The sequence below is a fragment of the Ictidomys tridecemlineatus genome, chromosome 6 (genome assembly GCF_052094955.1).
Source record: "Ictidomys tridecemlineatus isolate mIctTri1 chromosome 6, mIctTri1.hap1, whole genome shotgun sequence".
Lineage (NCBI taxonomy): Eukaryota > Metazoa > Chordata > Mammalia > Rodentia > Sciuridae > Ictidomys > Ictidomys tridecemlineatus.
This window is the reverse complement of record NC_135482.1, coordinates 179132131-179147820: the sequence shown is the minus strand read 5'-3', so window position 1 is coordinate 179147820 and position 15690 is coordinate 179132131. Positions and strand designations below refer to the sequence as shown.

Below are 15690 nucleotides of genomic sequence, written 5' to 3'. Positions count from 1 at the left end.
GTGAATATGTATACAAAGTAATTTTCATTAATTCTATCATCATGCCACCATGCTGAAGCCGTTTGGCCTTGAGTAAATTTCATTTCCATGGGTGTCTCTGTTTCAGAGTAGTCAGTGTATATCATGGGCTTCACTTTGTGTATCTGTAAAGGGGCTACAGTTGGCTTACAAGTCAATTTTTAAAACACGGCTTTGCCTTTTTTAACAGTCCTTCTGCTCAGAATGTTCTATGCTGCCTGGACCTGCCTTGCAATTGATCCTGGATTTGAAACTGACAGCTGTGAACTAGCAGGAAAATGATGTGGCAAGAGTTTCCATGCCTGAAGAAAATTCAAAGAAAGGTCTGTTGGGGCAGGTTGTAGTTCCTGGCTCTATCACAAATAGGAACTGATTCTTATCTCCTTAGATCCTTTAGGGCACATGGATTTTGAAGCTCAATATATATATTTGCAATAAAATGTAATATTGTACAAATACCAAATATTATATGATGCTATGAATAGGTTCCAAGGCAGTATCCCATAATCAAATACATTAATATTTCTATACCCAAAAGGTATAATAGTCACATTAAGAGGGATATATAGCAATTATAGACTATGTTATAGCAGATCGGGTGTTGTTTGCAAAATGAATCAAATATTTTAAAGCTATTACATTTCAGAGCTTTTTATAGTTTTCTGTTATAAAGAAAATATTGTAAGCGTAATTCAGAAAATATTTGCTGTGAATTAAATGTGTTCCTGGTAATCTGTTAGGCATGGAAAGAGATTGTGAGCTTTTCACACAAATTTCAAGGTATCTAAGGCTTAGATTTCCACTGGAAAAGGGCTTTCCATGTAAGGAGCTGGTATGTCCTTACCTGCTCTGCCTCCTAAGCACTTCATAAACACTGACTGGCAATTACTCACTGGACAGTCATGATGTTAATATTTTCATTCATGCTCTCTCTCACTGTACTGTAAAACCTTTAGAAGCAGGAATAAAGTATTTATTTTCTCTATACCCAACTCATTGCTTGGAATGTGGGAAGTGTAAGTATATTGGCTCAGGAGGCTAAGACAAGAAGATCACAAGTTTGAGGCCAGACTCAGCAACTTAGCAAGGCCCTAAACACCTTAGCGAGATCCTGAGTCAAAATAAAATTTAAAAAGGGCTGGGGATTTGGCTCAGTGGTAAAATGTCCCTGGGTTCAATTCCCAATACAAAAAAAAAAAAAAAAGGACCAAATATATTTAGTAAATATAATGAAATGATTTTTTGAGTCTCAATTTTAGAGAAATAAGTCAAAACATTTGATGATTTGTGCCAGTTAATATTAAATTTATAACTTCAATCCATCAGATAACATTTATTAAAATAACACAAATTTATTATATGTCTGTGTGAGAAACAAACTAAATCCTGATCCTGATTCTCAGTACTTGATAGGTCTATGTTGGGAATATAATATGAATGCAGGTGAAAAAAATTAAAGTAAGTAAAAGACACAGTCACTTGTCACATAGGCATTTCATTTATAAACTATTGTGAATTTAATTCAAATGACTGAATATTTTCTAAAGAAATGGCATTTTTTTATACATGACTTTTACTTTCCACATCTGTTAAGGAAAAAAAGAAATTAATCTCAATTTCTACATTCTATTTATTTGTAAAATGATTTTCAAAGCTAAATTGTGCTTCACCAATATTATTTAATCAAGGAATCAAGAGAGTAAACAACAAGGGTTAAAAAAGATGACAGTTTTGGAAATAGCATTATGGGAAGAGAAACAAACTTTTGAAAAAAGTAAATTAATGTTGTATAGAAGAGTTACAGTGGTAATTCAATACGGATAAATAGGTTTGAATAGGCTAACCCAAAAAGTCTTCACTAGGAAAACCCATTTCAAATCCTGAGGCATGAGTGTATGAGATGTAATACAGATAAAATGTAGATCTATAAATTATGTTCTGTTCTGATTTAATGGATACAATTTAATAAGACACACTGTTTTATCCAATAAAATGTGTTATTAAAGTTAAAACCATAACTACATAGAGGATGACCAGATTTCACTAGACTATCATGACTTTGATATGAATTACTACTTACTTGCAAAGATTTCAACCATAAAACTTACATGCAAAAGTTTCAGCGTAATTAGTTTTCTTGGACAGGAAAGATAACAAAACCTGAAAACTGGGAACATGACTGAAATAATTAGAAGTTGCCTTCTTAGAATATGGTCAATCCAAAAGCTTGGGTATTTCTGTTCAGGGAAGAATAGGGAAACTCAGGCAGGACCCTGACACATGCTGGTTTCATTCAAAAAACAGACTCAGTAGAATCAGAGGCTACAGATTTTAAAGGTTTGCAGTTTTAGAAAATCATGTGGCATCAGAGGCCATCAGCCCTCTCCTTATGCTTTTGATGTCTAAAGTACTGTATGCCAGACTGTGGCCCGAAAAGGACTAGAAAATACTTGAGATCAGACCATGTGCCAGGAAACTCAGTAACCCAAAGAAGAAGATGACAGCGTCAGGACTTCCATCAGTGAAGGCATTTATGGTCAGAAGGAAGAAGAGAAAGAAGGAAAACTCTTGGAAGAAAAAAAAATTACATTTAAGAAAAGCAAATATACATTTGTTTCTCATATTCTATACCCTGATGAATCCACCTTTATATATTGCTAGGTGGCACTATCTTTTTCGTTTTTACACATGGGGTTATTTTCTTTACATTTATGTCTGTATTTCTCTCAGACTTTTCTTGATCTCTAAGAATTTCTGAAAGTTTTTCATGCATACTCTAGGCATAATTTCCCTTCCTTGTATAGAGGCATTTCTGATTTAATGACTGCGTTGTTTTCCTCTAAACTAGGACTATTTTAAATTTCTCAATTTCCCTTGGCTATTGAGAGAGAAAACTGATGTCTAACAATTAAAGTGTTTTTGCTACAAATTGCTTGGCAGTTTTTCCTAACAGATCGAACACTAACAATTTAAAACAGCCAACAGAAAATAGAGAGAATGGGCTAGGGTTGTAGCTCAGTAGTAGAGTGCTTGCCTAATGTGTGAGGCACTGGTTTTGATTCTCAGCACCACATATAAATGAATAAAAAAGTAAATACATAAAGGTTTATCTACAACTAAAAAATATGAATAAAAAAGAAAGAAAGAAAATAGAGAGAAGCTAGCAAGAAGCTTAGTTGAGAAATCTTAAAATGAGAAGACCAGCCTCCCTTGTATGCAGATTATCTGTTATGCTCATTCCCATGTAAAGAAACAGCCTGAGAGAAACAGAACTAGTAAGAACAAAGGGAACAGAACTTCTCAAGCACTAAATCAGTTTATCATTATTTTTTCCCACTTTTTTCCCATAGTAAAATTTGGGTGAAAATTAGAACTCTGGAAGAAAAAGCTAACAGAGATACATAGTAGCTGCTATATTCATTCACGTTTTATAAGGGAAGGGATGAAGGGGACCTTTGATAGAAATTAAGTGAAATTTGCTTCTGCTGTCATTTTATCCCTTTAGTTTTTTTTCTTATTTATTATTAACATTTTTTTCATTCATTTACTGATAAACCAACCTTAATCTATTTTTTTAACTGTCTGAAAGCTGTGCTTCAAGCAGTGTTATTTCACTCCAAGGTGCTTGGACTTCATGCTAAAATTCTCCTTCTAACATCTGGCCAGCTGCATTTAATAATTTCTTGAGAGAAAAAATGAAAGAAAGCAGATTTGATAAGTTTCTTTAATTTCCTAGTGCATAATTTCAGTTGCATGTTCACATAGTGGTAACCTCATTTTAACATGTCGTAAATAGTATTGATGTTAGATTCTTAATACTAGTAATATCATCAATTATATGTAGGACATAAAATTTATTTTTATCAATTGTTTATTCCCTATGTTCTAGATGCTCATAGTAACAGAAAAAAAGAGAAAGGAGCAGCATTAATATTCTTTTTTATTTTTATTTTTTTATAGTTATAGATGGACAGCATGCATTATTTTGTTTGTTTGTTTGTTTATTTATTTTTCTTAATCCTGCCATTTGTTCCAGTTTCATAACTGTGAGCTATACATCAGTTCCAAGTGGGTCAGTCATTGTTTTTTTTAAGAATGTTTATGGGTCAATATTCCAAAAATAATCTCATCCTGTTTACCCTGGCATGCTGGAATTTTCATTGCTGTTGCTATCAGCTTGCCTATCTGTAATTATTTCCACCAAGAACAATGACTGACCCACTTGGAACTGATGTATAGCTCCCAGTTATGAAACTGGAATAAATGTTAAGATTATGACTTTATTATCTCTCTTTTTTTTTACTAAAAAATATGATGAAGGTGAGGGATCTCTCTATAAAAGAAAACATAATATGCATTATTCAACTCCAGGATAGTGAGGCACCCAAGAGAAATATTCAGATCAATAGGATATGCTGGAGTTTCCATTATACAAAAGTGTTCTGGACACTATGAAGGAGTAAAATAATATGTCAAAGGAAATATTTAATATACAGGCAGGAGGGTTGTATTGCCCCCCACCCCCCACTTTTATACTATTTTGGTGTTAATGTTTTGTCAGAACTACAATTCAAAAAAGTTGAATGACATTCCATAGCAAACTTACTCTATTAGTTTTCTAAGGCTGACATAACATCTAGCATAAATTGAGTGGCTTAAGATAACTGATGTTTATTTTCTCACAACTTTAGCTGAAAATCTATTGTCAAGGAATTTTCAGGGTCAGGTTCTCTTTGAAACTGAAGTTGTGAGTATATCATTGCCTCTTCATCATTTGATACCATGTGGCATTTATTGGTTATGCAACAGTAACTCTAGTCTCTATCTCTATCTTCACATACCGGTCTTCCTTCTATATCTTTATGTCTCTGTATCTTCACATGAAACTCTCCTTGTGCTGTGTCCAAGTTTATTATTCTCATCAGGACATCAGCCATGTTGAATTAAGGCCCATTTGTGTATGAATTAATTTTAACTTGATTAAATTTGCAAACAATATTTTTTTGCATTTTAAGTTATTTTAATCTTGATAATTAGAGTTATATGCCTGACAAATTTAGAAAGGGTTAGAAATGGATACATTGAATTAGAATACTGTCTGTGCAAACAATATTTCTAAATAAACTGATATCCAAAGGTACTGAGAATTAAGACTTCAATGTGTATTATGTTTTGGAGGGGTCCATGAGGAGAGGAAGGTATAATTTTGCCCATAATAGTTATTCATACAAAAGTAAATTTAAATTGGTGTTAGTTTGATCAGATATAATTAGAAGTTAAGAGTAAATTCCATGTAAAAGAACTTTCTACATATTTGTATTAAATAATAATTGAATTTGTTTAGGGAACAAAGTAGCTTAGAGTGCTTAGAGTGTCAGAGTACAGGAAGAATGTTCTTGTATCTGGGAGAACATCTCATAGGACTACATCAAGATACCTAAGGACATTGGAGAGAAAGGAGGCTTGTTTCTTCCAAGATATTGAAAGAAAAATTCATAAACTTGGGAAATTGTTGTTTCTGAGATCTCACTCTTATCAACCTGATGATTACATACAAGACCTTTTAATATTACTCATCATTTTATACCAGTTCAGTTTGGCCAGGAAAACCATCATTACAAATAATGGCATTGTCTATTCAAAAGAAATGGAAGAAAGATTAAGAAAAAAGAGCTGGGAGAGAACACAGGGCAATATAATTTAAAAAGAGTATATTGGAAATCACCAGTACACTGTGTCATGTAAGAAGTCTACATAGATATTTTTTACAAAAATATGCAGACAGAAAAATGAGGATAGAGAACCAAATTTGGTAATTAGAAACTAGTTGTTAGGCTTTAATATGTAATGTCTAATGAAGTAGAAAATTTAGAAGCATTGAAAAAAACACAAGAGAACTTCTGTGCATGCTGTAGGTATGGAAATAGAAATTATTAAGAACACTGATAGTCATGGGAAGGAGAAATCAGGCTGTAGTTATGGCAACAGTACTTTGGAGGGAAGTTTGTATGTGTGTGTGTGTGTGTGTGTGTGTGTGTGTGTGTGTGTGTGTGTGTGTGTTTATGTGTATGTGTGTGTTTAATAAATAAGACACATTTACAATGATTACTTTTATGTACAAAGCCAAAAAATTGACTTTCCTTGCTTTTCCAAATTGAGAGCATTTGAAAAGATCCAGTGATTGATTGGGAGGGGTTGAAAGCTCGCTAAATAGGTTCCACTTCCATTATAATTGGAAAATCTGCTTCATGAAACTCCTCAATCATTACTCATAATCACTATGCAAACTCAAAATCTAGATATATGGTTGTCAAGGTGCCAGCTACAGAAAAATCCTGATTTTTCTCAAATAAATGGCCTCAACTCCTAATATCATTTTGTTTTCCCAGATAGACTTTGACACTCTGAATGAAAGATAACATGTACTGAATCACAAAATGTTCTTTAAAGCAAACTGATATGCAAAGAATACCTAATATTTTTATTTAATTTAGCTCTCGTCTGTTTTTAAAATAATCAACAAATGGAAAATAAACTAATTTTTAAAGTTAGTTTATTATGAAATAAGTTAATTATGTGTGATTTAAAATTTATAATTCTGATCTGATGCAAAATATTTATTTATGTAAAAGTATACAAATTTCAGAACAATACTAAAGGCAAAGAGCCAACCCAATACATTTCTTTTTATACATTCTTGACTAACTAATAGAACTGTGCAGAAGGACAGATATGGCTTAATTCATCATGACTTTGCTCTTGTGTGACCGATGGTTCTGGGAGAAAAAAAAGCTCTTGCAGGGAGTTTGATAAGAATATGAGCAGGTTTACTTATTAAGAGAAGTCACCAAACACTGCTAAATATTGTAACATTGTATGGTTGAAGGTACTTTGAACTAGTAATTCATTAAATACCTCATTTTCAAATAGAGCCTTCTATTTTGTACTGTCATTTTAAGTAACTTACACTTACTTGGAAGGGCATTTTACAGAATGTTCTCTGATTTTTTTAATTGTGGCAGAGATAATATTCTCAAACACATCATCAATAGTTATGTTTTTCCTTATGTATCACACTAAATTCTTCCAGGAATTAATTTTGTTGAAAATACAAGAAACAGAAAGAGCTTTTATCTTTTATTTTTATCCCACATGTATATTTTATGCTAGAAATGAATTTCAATATCTTTCTGGGTTCTAATTATTTTCTTAGGGACTTAACAATTCCAATTTCCCAAGTGATAAGTTACATGTGCAATGTTTGATTATATATCATATTTCATTATATGAGATTTCATAATACCCGTGTGAAAGCAGACCACTAAAGTATCTTAGTACACAAAAGTGATAAATTAGTAACCAGAAATAGTTAACGAAACATGAAAAACTGTATAACTTACTTTGTTGAAATATTTTAATAATACCAAATTTTTTACATTGGCAAACTAATTGCAAAACCTGCTATCATAGTTTAGTCACAATAAACCCAATAGATACATATTGTTCTTTCTATTCTACGAATGAATACATAATGGTTGTAAATGCTTTGCTTTTACTGAAGTATCCTTGGCTATTAAGTAGCAGGGCTAGACATTTTATACAGATCTGACAATACGTCTTAGTCTGGTTCCTGCAATACAAGTTCCTCTCATTTCAGACATCTGGGGCTATTTATGTTCTCTTCCAAGTGGAGGAAATCATCTCAATATAAGATATTAAACTAGCAGTTTTTAGTATATAATTAGGGAAATGTAAAACAGAAATATCTAGAAGTGTGTGAAATTCATATTTTTATGTAAGAGAGCATTGAAGGAAAATAAGATAGATGTGGTCAAATAGGGTATAAATTGTATTTCTCTTTGTTTAGGACTTCTGAGAAAATATGATTGTTGGTTAGCAGAACAAGTATTTCTCTAGCAGTACAGCAGACGTTTTCTTTCTAGTGACATGCGTGAGTGGGTGGTGAGTATTTCAGATCAGAACATTGAGTTCTTGTGAACAGACAAAGAATATATAATGGCTGGATTTACTTTTTTTTTCTCTCCCCCCACTTTTTTCCCTCTTGGCCATCACACAGTCTTTCAGAATTAAATGCCAACCTCTTTTCAAAAAAAGAAAATAAGAAAGCAATGCTAAATCAATCTCTGCTACAGATAACCTCTATGAAAGATCAGTTCTTTACACTTAGTTTTCTTTGAGGAATAATTCTAAAATGCTTAATTAGGACAGTAAGCAATTATATTTTCTCTTTTCTGAGGATTAAATTAATTTGTAGTTTTGTTATCAGTTAATACATTTGTTAAGACTAGGAAGATATTCCTTCTCTTGGATTATACATGGAGGGAAGTTCATGGGAGACTATAGAAAAGGATTACCATTAAGATGGGAACAAACTCATTTCCATAGGAGGCTAGATATAATATATAAGCAAATGAAATTATAGGTTCATTGTTTACTCTTGTATGAGTAATAGTAAACCAGTAAAATTAGAACTCATTTTGTGACTACATGTGTTTTGAAGAAAGAAGTTGTATTTTTTTTTTCAATACAAGTCTCTGTCTTCTAAGAATACAATTAAGGCAACATTTTAATTCAAGTTTGTAGACTTCTTAATTTTAATCTTGTCAGAATAACTCATCATCTGGTTGTAATGCTTGTTTAATACATATCATGCATATGAATATTTCACATCCTCTGTGCATGCATTAGTTTCCCCTTCTGAGAAGTAGAACAATAAGCCTAAATGGAAGAGTTAACTTGAGGATTAAATGATAATATGGAATGATTTTTTTTGCAATTTCTGATTATTGTAGAGTTCCCCAAATGGAACTGATAGATGATAAGTGAAGAACACTATTTAAAAATGTAAAAGGGACCTAGAAGTATATATTCAGTACTTGGGTAAAGTCATCAAAAAGTTAGATCTGCCATATTCAGCTCATTGCCCAAATCCAACTTTATATATAAAAGATTAGAAATTCAGTGGATTTGAGAGGAAGAATATCTTAGATTTTAAAAGACTTGTCAGATGATGGTGACTTTTCCTTATTTCAAGACTGTCTCAGGGAGTTTTAAAAGATTTGATGAGACAGGGAAGGGAGGGATATCGGAGATAAGACTGACATCCCAGCTCCAGCCAGATGCTTCCTTAGCTGATAAATCTTGGCTTGCTTTTTGTTGCTCTTGGAGAAAACTGTGTTGAGAGGGGTTTTGTGAGCATATGGCCTGTCCCTCTGGTGAGTCTGATCAAGACAACGCAGATGCATAGATTTTGTCTGGAGAAATCTCAAGGTGCTAGACTAGCTTGGCCACATTCACCTATAGTCACAGTCACAAGGGACAGATGTGCTGTGTCTCTGTGCCTCTAGAGAGGAAACCCAACCTGTGTCTCCAGTGGTCAAATTGAAAGGATTTCATTTTGGAAAGGAAAGAGCTGTGATGGATGTCCCCATAGCAGAGGAATATGGTTTCCAAAAAATTCTTAGTTCATCTCATGAAAGAATAAAAATATCATTTGAATATATTTGCTATCAAGAAGACACAGATGCTAGATTATAGAAACACTAGTAAGGTAGGACACTCACTGCCAGTCACACTGTTTCACCTTCATCTTATTTTCCATCCTCACAAGGTCTAGAGGCATCACAGTCTGATGGGGAAAGTAGTAGTCATGCCAGCATATGATGCTACAGCCTGGTTCTGCAGCTCTGTGGAATTCTCAGGCCCAACTCTGGCTAGAAAGGGAATGTGCTTAAAATGAATGACAGCTTATAATGTGTATATTGATCTTAGCTGGACCTTCATAATACCTAATTAATTGACTAACATGTAAAGTAATGAACAGTTTTTCATTGATCTATACAATCCAGGTTTCAGAAGTAAGGTGGCACAAGGATTCTCTAAAGAAATGAAAAAGGAATATGTTTGTTACACACTGAACATCAAATTCAGCTTTGGAAAAATATTAATACACCATTACCAGTTAGATCCTCAAAATTTCATCCCTATCCCTAATGATATCAACTTAGTCCAAAACAACTTACAGCATCAGTTTCTGATTTGCTCTTCCTGACTCCCTCAGAACTGACTTCAAGTCAATATAATTTTTCTACTTAAGCATTTCATTGGCTTTGTATAACATTCAGCACACAATTTGGAGTCTTTGCTTTGGACTGCATGATCTGTCTTTTGCATATTTCTTCAGTTTCGTTTTGAGCCACTTCCCACTTCTGTCACTGTGCTGCAAATTTTCTAATCTTTGATCATCTTCTGGCTGTTGACAGTCTCTCCAGCACACACAGTTCTGTGTCAATCCCTTCCGTTTCTATAGACGGGCAAGGCATCTTGTTCTTGTTCTACATTCCTTCTTCAAAACAGACTTGCTTGACGTCCATACCTAAACTTTCTCATGCATTTCTTAATCTCAACGAGTTATTTTCTCTTTAATAGCATTTCTTTAAACCTGTGATATTTACCAAATTAAAACTTTTATATTTATATTGCTCACTCATTTTCCTGAAAACTTGTGTCTCCACAACCCAAATATTGTCTGTATATGGTGGTGTTCTAGTGTTTGTAGAATGAATTCCATATCATAACTGTCATCATCGCCATCACCATCTTCTCCATTACCATATATGCAGACCCCCAAAGGAGCAGTGAAAGGAAGCATGAAAAACTTGCTACCTACTTACTACTTATGCCATTATGAACTTTAGCATTTTTTTCAACAAGATCTAAGCTTGAAGTTGTGCTCTATATGAATTAAGAGACATTTGACTGATCAAAGCTTAGTTTCTTCATCTGTTAAAAGAGAATTTTCTAATACTTGACTAAACAATTGATGTGTTTACTAAAACAAAATATTTAAAGTACCTAAAACTGGAAGTCCTTAGTATGCTTTGAGATGATGTTTCTTTTCTAAATGTACCAAAAGACTGAATACATATCTTTTCCAGAAAAAAGTACTAAAATGTATTCGAGCACATGAACTAAAGTCATGGAAATATGTGGGAAAAATCTATACTATGACTGCTATGGAGTATCTAGGTGGTAGTTACCATGGGTTGACTCTGGTTGGTGAACATAGACAACAAGAAATAATATTTAAAAACCTTGATTCTCAGTTTGAATTGGTAAAATAGATATCCAAGTCCAAATGTAAAAGTAACATTAGAAAAACAACTAATAACAGCATTGTTAAGAAGTTAATTAATTCCTTTATATAAACAGAGCAGAGCACAGTATTTAACTGATTTTAATACAAATACACCTAAGATCCTTTAAGGTGGTAAACCTAAGAATTATTGAGAGATCTTACTACAATACAGAACCTAAGTCATTATGTATGGACTAGGGCCTTTGATTTTTCATTTATTACAAGTGCGCAGTTGGTAGTGATGCAGGTGATCTGAGGACCACACTTGACATATTGAGTCCTTAAAATGAGGGAACAGATGAATATAATAAGAAATGAATGAGATATTTTGAAAATTATAATAATAGAAAGTGAAATCAAACAATTCAAAACACAGAGAGATCTAAGTTGAACAAAATCAAAGTTCTCATAAAATCACTCAGGGAATATTCAGCCAATACAGTTAACTAGAGGGAAAAATGAACAAAATATCAGTGCTCTCCTCTATGAGATTTGGACTCAGATTAGAACCTGCGCAGTCATCTCTCCTGGTTCTTGGATACAGAATAGTACTAGAACTTAAAACATCAACTTTCCAGGTTCTCAAACCTCTCGACTCAGACCAAAACCATATCATTGTGTCACTGTCATCTTCAGCTGCTTGCCAGCAAGTGCAGACAGATCTCAGGCTAAAATACCAAATGCAATTGATTAAGAGAAGGTTATTTATGTACATTCCTCATAATATTTTTGATGAAAGTGCTGGTGAGAGGTAAATTATACTGGTAGGTATATGAGTTAAAAAGGATGAACATATACTTGTTAAAAGTTTTAAGAAAATAGAAAACATGTGCTAACTGAAAAGTAGAAGAAATTGAATTAGGAAAATCAGACATTAATCAAACAAATAGTAAATTCTTGGTGAGAGGATTATACAGACAATAAACAAAATAAAATTCTAATTATATAAAAGGCTAAAATGCAAGATAATCAGTAAAGGCAAACTATGAGAAAAGGAAAAGATACAATGAAGTATCACAAAAATAGATCCCAGATTGGTAAAAGCTATATAAAAACTTTAACACATAAAACCATTAACAAAATACATATGAAAAATAGTAATATGTATAATCTTTTAAAAATATATTTTCAATTAAAAATAGTAATATGTATAACAATTTAAAAATATATTCTCAATTAATATTAATGAAATAGAGAAACATTAATTGAATCAGTATCCAAGTAACCTTTCTTTAAAATATTTTAGGAAAGAAAACTCTGTTCTATGTAATTTTGAAGATGTTTTAGCAAATCTTTCAAGAAATAGACAAAACCCAAATTATGTAAGTTATTCAGAGAATAGAAATAGAGGACTAGCTCCCCAATAAATTTTACAAAACTTGAGGATTCCCAATAATAAAACTGGACAAAAATTGCATGAGGAATTAAAATGGTGGAGCAAACTCACTCATGATCACAGAAGCAGGAAGTATGAGTGTACTGTTTCTAAGTCAAAACTTGTGCAACATGTGTATGGAATACATCATGTTAAAATCTGTTTTTTTTCAAGCATATATAAAAAATTGTTTTGGTATCAGAAAATTTAACTGTGTGTTTACACATTTAAAAAAATAACAGGATAATCTCAGGCACCACAATGAAATATTTTATAAAATTTTGACATTCATCAATGAATAAAAGAAAATAAAACTCTTTGTAAATCAGATACTGAAGTTAACTTGATAAAATGCTATTTGTTAAAAACCTACATGAAACATTAGGTTTATTGATGAAATGTTAGAATATGATGAAGATTAGTGAGAGTCCTCTCCTCAAACTAAAAGTGATCTCTCAGCACTTTGCAATGTCCCTGACAATAAAGTAGTAGTGGCCAAAAAGAACACAAAGCCTGGCCAACAAATAGGCTGTGTAACCTAAGGGGAGGCATTTCAGGCAGCCTGGAAATTAATGGCTGTGTGACTGTGTCGGGAAATAGCTAAATATCTTTTGCTACATTCAGTTGAGTCCAGGGTAAACAAGAGCTGTTCCTTCTCCATCATCTCTACTTCTTTTACACCTATATTTCTTTCTTTATTTACTTCAAAAATTTTATGGTGCATTATATTTGTAGACAGTGGTGCGATTTGTTGTTACATATTCGTATATGCACAAGATATAACATCATTTGGTCAGTATGGTTCAGAAGCACTCCCCATCCGTACAGAGATCCTTGTATTCCCTTCTCTATTTAACTTTTTTCTCTCTAGCTTCCACCTACAGGAGAGGAAATATATAGCCCTTAGATCTTCTGAGTTTGAGTTATTTCTTTTAACATAATGGTCTTAAGTTCCTTTCATTTTCCTGAAACTAACATAATTTCATTTTTCCTTATGACTGAATAAAACTCCATTGTGTATAAAAACAGTGATTTCTTTATCTATTCATCTGCTGAGGGATATAGGTTGGTTCCATAGTTTGGCAATTGTGTATTGTGTTGTTCAGGTTCAATAATATATTTGAGGTTATCTTTTTGTTTCAACACAGAAGATGAATTATTTCATTCCATCACAGGACATGCTGCCAATTACTGTTTCAATACTCTTTTCAACTATTGTTTTTAAAAGTGGTCCATTAATTCCTAAAGTGTTTAAAGATTTATATTTGAACATATTTAAAATTGTTTATTACATAGAATTTCCATGCAGTTTAAAACTATCTGATTTATAAATACTCCATTAACTGTTAGATATTCTTGATAAAAGGGGGTATCACATGAGCAGAATATGGTAGAAAATTTATTATCATTGTTATCAGGAATAGCTTCATGAACAAATAAAAACTCTCCTTACAGTGGAAGAACATGTTGTAATTATTACATTTTCTTAACTATGATCTTGAGAAGATAGAGCTCTATTGAGCTTCTGACACTGGACCAGAGGTTTTGGTTTCTCCTAATATTTTCACAATCATTACAATGATAAAAGATAATCATTAAATGAATGACCATTCAGTCACTTTTCAGAGGGCTCAATAATTTTAAAAACAGTAAATAAGGAAATATGTAATTCTAATTGTTAATTCATCCTAGTTAGACATTTTTTTTAAAAAATCCTGTTATTTAATATTAAGAAAAAATAAAAACAACAATTGTATTCTATTATGGAAGCATGTTAAGAAAAGAACCACAATGTGAATTATTATTAACACTTGTATGATGTTTTAAGTTTTTTAGGTACTAACATGATATGATCTTACTTTTAATTTTCTTATCTCATATATATATATTTATATTTATATTTCTTATCAAGATATAATAAAAACTTTACTTCAGGTTATATGGGAATTAAGCTGCAATATTATTATTTTTGTTCAATGTAGGAATTTTAAAAATTTGTATTCTATAACAGTTTCACCTGTTAAACTCTGCTGTAATGTCAATCTTGAAATTTGCTTTTTTTTTGGCTGAAAAAATTTTTTGAATATTTGCTCAGCATGTTGGCTTGGCACTTCAAAGTTTGTTTGAACTTCTTTGTTATTGGCTACATGTATTTTTGAAAGAAAGATTAAATATTTCTGCCTTTTCACTGTTTGGATCATTGTGATGATTCCATGTTTTTCTAATTTAACTCTTATATTCATTCCAAATAGTAATTAGAAAATTTATCTTGTTCATATTACATCTAAAATGAAAATTTAAAAGAATAATCTTTGCAAAGATAAAGTGATTATTTTTGAAGAAGGAATAAAAGTCTTTGGATATTTTTTTTTAAGATTACAGTGGTAAATTTCCTGTACACTGCATGTCTGTTCTTATGTTAGTTTCAAGCTTTCCCTAATTGATTGTACTTAATAACCAAACAAAATATTAAAGCAAATTTCAGAACATTAGAAAGGGAGGAAATTGTTCTTATAGAAGAATGCTTATTCAAAAATTAGAAAAAAATATACAAATAGAAAATTACCATTAAACAATCATTAGAGCAAAAATTGAGGCACAATCAGAAATTTATGTAAAATCATTAAATTATGGACATTGAATATCTTAAAAGTCTTATGTATTATCTCATAGCATATATTTTAAAATCAAAGGAAAAAATGGAAATATTTGGCAAACATTACCTTAATCAAGCAATAAATTTAATATATTCCATGATGGGACCATTAGTAAATTATCAAGGTATCTGTATATTCATCTTAAAAAACATTTTATTGCACCCAATAATGATTACTTTTTCAAAGTAATTGTTTTTCATAGTTTTATTAAAAAACTGACGGAAGACATAACATCATATCAACGGAGTACTTGCTTTCAACCAAAGAAAGTATTTTTTCCTTAGTAATAAATACAACTTGTTACAAATGAATATTCAAGAAAACCACCTTTGTCTATTTTACATAATTATTTTTTTCTACTGACATAAACCTACTAAAAGTCATGCTCTCATAAATTAGCATTGTGAATTTAGACTTTATACATTGTAAGAAAAAGAAATTCTTAGATCAATTATTTAATTGATAGAAATTTTCCAAAATTT

General features: G+C 31.8%; 1 long non-coding RNA gene across 1 annotated transcript in view; it reads left to right on the top strand.

Moving 5' to 3' along the window:
* LOC110598690 (uncharacterized) overlaps positions 1 to 15690 on the top strand; it is a 317709-nt gene that overhangs the window by 135316 nt on the left and 166703 nt on the right. The window contains exon 6 of the long non-coding RNA XR_013423467.1: positions 209 to 341. This is a non-coding gene — a long non-coding RNA (uncharacterized LOC110598690). The remainder of the gene's footprint in view (positions 1 to 208; positions 342 to 15690) is intronic.